Here is a 4,477-nt window from a genome sequence, read left to right as displayed (position 1 = left end):
AAAGCCCTGAGCTAGAATGAGCAAGGAAAGGAATTCTGTATCAATAGAGTAACTGAATGGTTTCATGGTGGTATTTTCCAACTATCTTCCTTATGACACTTATTTTTTGTCACTACAGCAGCAATTGCTCTTATTACTGTACATTTTTTTTTATTGTTACCCACCTCATCTTAACCTAGTGTTAATAGTAACTGCTCTAGTTATCATTTCTTTCCTTACTTCTGTATCTTGTACTTAGGCTTGGAGTCATTATTTGCTTTAGAAGAAACAGTGCATTGCATGCTACGTAAAGGTGGAAATCAGACTTTTTCATGATTTCAGAGGGATGATTACAGCACTTGGCACATCAACAAAAAAAAAAAAAATCACAAGGTCTTCTGAATTCCCTTGCAGGCTTTCTTTCTTGCATGGTTTGCAAAACAAGAGTGTGAGTGACAGCTAAGATGACATTACCATTTGGGGCAGTTATTCTGCATGTGACTTGGTACAGGGGAATAAAGGGAGATAAAAGACATTGTTGTGGAATTGCTTTTCATAAAACTGAAAGTTTATTTTAGTTTAATGGTAGTGACAGACCAGCTCCAACCTGCTGACAGACAGCTGTTAGCAAGAAAAGATATTTGAGACTTACTGTCAAGGTACAAGCTTTCATGTTAACTGGAGATAATTCTTTAAAGAGTGTTTCAAAGGATGATGACAATGCAGAGAAAGGATGCTAACATACATATTGTGGAAAGAGTATCTCAGAGCCCAATGTAGGGCTGAAGTTGTAAAGAAAAAATGACTAAATTGCCTAGAAGTGAACGCCTCCAAGAACAAATAAATCCTTAAGAAGGGTAGATATTGCACTTGTGCAATGTGTGGATAAGAGAGCCCACTAAAAATGCCAAAAGTTACCAGACAAGTATAACTTAGAAAGACAGCTGACTTAGCCAGAAAGTGAAAGAGAAAAGGAAAAAGGGAAAGGATAATTTTAATATGCCAAGATCATAATATGCATTTAACATACTACTGATACTTTTGGAACTTTTGTTATCATTAGTGAGACTGATAGCTATGAATTGACATGAGTACCTGACACTGTTCTTAAGTGTCTAACATGCATTATCTTAACCTGTAGTTTTTATCATGGGTCTTTGAGGTGAATTCTATTGTCATCTTCATTTTACAGAAAAGGGAACAGAAGTACAAGGGGTTATATAATTTCTCAAGGCTATGAGGCTTTAATAGGTAGTAGAGCCATGTATCACACAGAGACAAACTGAATTCATGGGCCTGGCCTTTAAATATTCACTGCAGCTTCCTCCATATGATATGAAATCATTCCAAAGATTGCATATCTCTTTTTACAAGAGCACACAGCACAGGATGGAAAAAGATACCTTGATTACCAAGAACAAACCAACCCTGAACATATAGACTTCTTTTAATTTTCTTCAGTTTCAACTTGAACTTGTGTGTGAACAATTAATAGTCTGTGCCACAATTGGCCCCTGCACTTGTTTTAACTGATAATATTGAGCTTCTCCATCATCTCTTTCCACAGATATAGTTGCTTTGATTCCTCTATGGTCCATGAGGTCCATGTGTATTGTCGCCATGTATATTGCTGAAAAATATATGGGCAATGAATAAGTTGTTGGTCTTGCAAATTTTTATCATGCAATCTCCAGCATTGCTTCTGTCACCAAGGCCATATTGTCCAACTACCATCTACAATTTCTTCATCTTTGATGTTAGTAGTTGGTGCATAAATCTGAATAATAATCACATTAACAGGTCTTCCTTATTGTTGTTATTGTTGTTGTTAGGTGCTATGGAGTCAGCTCTGACTCATAGCATCCCTATGTACAACAGTGCCAGTTCTGAGCCACCCTCATAATCTTTGCTTTGCTAGAGCCCATAGTTGCAGCCACTGTTTCATTCCTATCCATTGAGAGTCTTCCCCTTTTTTGCTGACCTCCTCAGTGATCATGCACGCTATTCTTCTCCAGGGACCAGTTTCTTCGATAACATGACCAAAGTACGTGAGACAAAATGCTGCCATTTTCTCTTCTAATGAGAATTCTGCCTGTACTTCTTCCAAGACAGATATGTTAATTCTTCTGGCAATCCATGGTATTTTCAATATTCTTCACCAACACCACGATTCAAATGCATCACTTTCCTTTGGTCTTCCTTATTGTCCAGCTATCACATGGGTCAGGGGCACCTTAGTCTTCAAAGTGACATCTTTGCTTATTAACACTAAACAAATTTGTTTGTTTGTTTATTTGTTTTGCAGAAGATTTGCCCAGTGCAATACATAGTCTGATTTTTTTGACTGATGTTTCCACAGGCTTGATCGTAGATCCAGGCAAAATGAAATCCTTGACAAGTTCAACTTTTTCTCTATTTATCGTGATACTGTTTATTAGTTCAGTTGGGAAACTTTTTGTTTTATTTATATTGAGGAATAATCTATATTGAAGTCTGTAGTCTTTGATCTTCATCAGTAACTGGTTCAAATCATCTTCATTTTCAGCAAGCAGGATATGTCATCTGCATATCTCAAGTTGTTAATGAGTTTTACTCTAATCCTGATGTCATGTTCTTCTTCATATAGTCCAGTTTTTCAGATTATTTGCTCAGCATACAGACTGATTAACTCTGATCCACACCTTTCCTGATTTTAAACCATTCAGTATCCCCTAGTTCTGTTCAAACAATTGCCTCTGGGTCTATATACAAATTCCTAATGAGCACAATTAAGTACTCTGGAATTCCCATTCTTCTCAATGTTATCCACAATTTGTTATGATCCACACAATCAAATGCTTTTACATAGTCAATAAAACATAAGTAAACATATTATTTGCTTTCAGCTAAGATCTTTTTGAAAATGAATGTGACACCATTCCTATTCAACTTATTCCTAGCATAGTACACCAGATGTTTGCCTGATTTAAAATACCAGTCCATTTAAGCTCATTAATGCCTGTTGTTGTTAGGTGCTGTCAAGTTGTCTCTGACTCATAGCAACCTTATACACAGCAGAACAAAACACTGCCCAGTCTTGTGCCAGCCTCATGATCCTTGCTGTACCTGAGCCCATCGTTACAGCCACTGTGTCTGTCTATCTCATTGAAAGCTTTCCCCTTCTTCGTTGACCCTCCACTTTGCTAAGCATGATATCCTTCTCCAGGGAATGGTTCTTTCTGACAACATGACCAAAGGAGGTGAGACTAAGTCTGGCCATTCTTGCTTCCAAGGAGCATTACGGCTGAACTTCTTCCAGGACCGATTTGTTAGTTCTTCTGGTAGTCCATGGTACTTTCAGCATTCTTTTCCAATACCACAACTCAAAAGCATGAACTCTTCTTCGATCTTCTTTACTCACTGTCCAGTTCTCACATGCATATGAGGCAATTGAACATATTATGTCTTGGGTTAGACACACCTTAGTCTTCAAGGGGATATCTTTGCTCTTCAGCACTTGAAAGAGGTCTTTTGCAGCAGATTTGCCCAATGCAATATGTCACCTGAAGCCTTGAATGCTGCTTCCATTGATGTTGATTGTAGAACTAAGTAATATGAAATCCTTGACAACTTCAATCTTTTCTTCATTTATCATGATGTTGTTTATTGGACCAGTTGGGAGGATTTTTGTTTCCTTTATAATGAGGAGTAATCCATACTGCAGACTGTAGTCTTTAATCTTCATCAGTAAGTACTTCAAGTCATCCTCACTTTCAGCAAGCAAGATTGTGTCATCAGCGTATCACAGGTTGTTAATGAATCTTCCTCCAATCCTGATGCTGTGTTCTTCTTCATATACTCCAGCTTCTCAGATTATTTGCTTAGCATACAAGTTGACTAAGTATGGTGAAAGGACACAACCTTGACACATTCCCTTCCTGATTTTGAACCATTCAGTATCCCCTTGTTCTGTTCAAATGAAGCCTCCTGATCTATGTACAGGTTCCTCATGAGTACAATCAAGTGTTCTGGAACTCTCATTCTTCTCAATGCTATCCATAGTTTGTTATGATCTACCATGCTTTTGCATGGTCAATAAAACACAGGTAAACATCTTTCTGGTATTCTTTGCTTTCAGCTAAGATCCATCTGACATCAGAAATGATATCTCCCATTCCACATCCTCTTCTAAGTCCAGCTTGCATTTCTGGAACTTCTCTGTCAATATACTGCTGAAATCATTTTTGAATTATCTTCAGTAAGATTTTACCTGCATGTGATATTAGTGATATTGTTCAATAATTTCCACATTCTGTGGGATCACTTTTCTATGGAATGGGTACAAATATGGATCTCTTCCAATCAGTTGGCCAAGTAGCTGTCTTCTAAGTCTCTTGGCATAACCAAGTGAGTGCTTCCAGTGTGGTATCCATTTATTGAAACATCTCAATGGGTATTCCTTCAATTCCTGGAGCCTTGTTCCTTCAGTGCAGCTTCGACATCTTCTTTCAGTACCATT

The sequence above is a fragment of the Orycteropus afer genome, unplaced genomic scaffold (assembly GCF_000298275.1).
Source record: "Orycteropus afer afer isolate SDZICR_OR568_19922 unplaced genomic scaffold, OryAfe1.0 scaffold00530, whole genome shotgun sequence".
Classification (NCBI taxonomy): Eukaryota; Metazoa; Chordata; class Mammalia; order Tubulidentata; family Orycteropodidae; genus Orycteropus; species Orycteropus afer.
Note: the sequence above shows the minus strand (reverse complement) of the source record.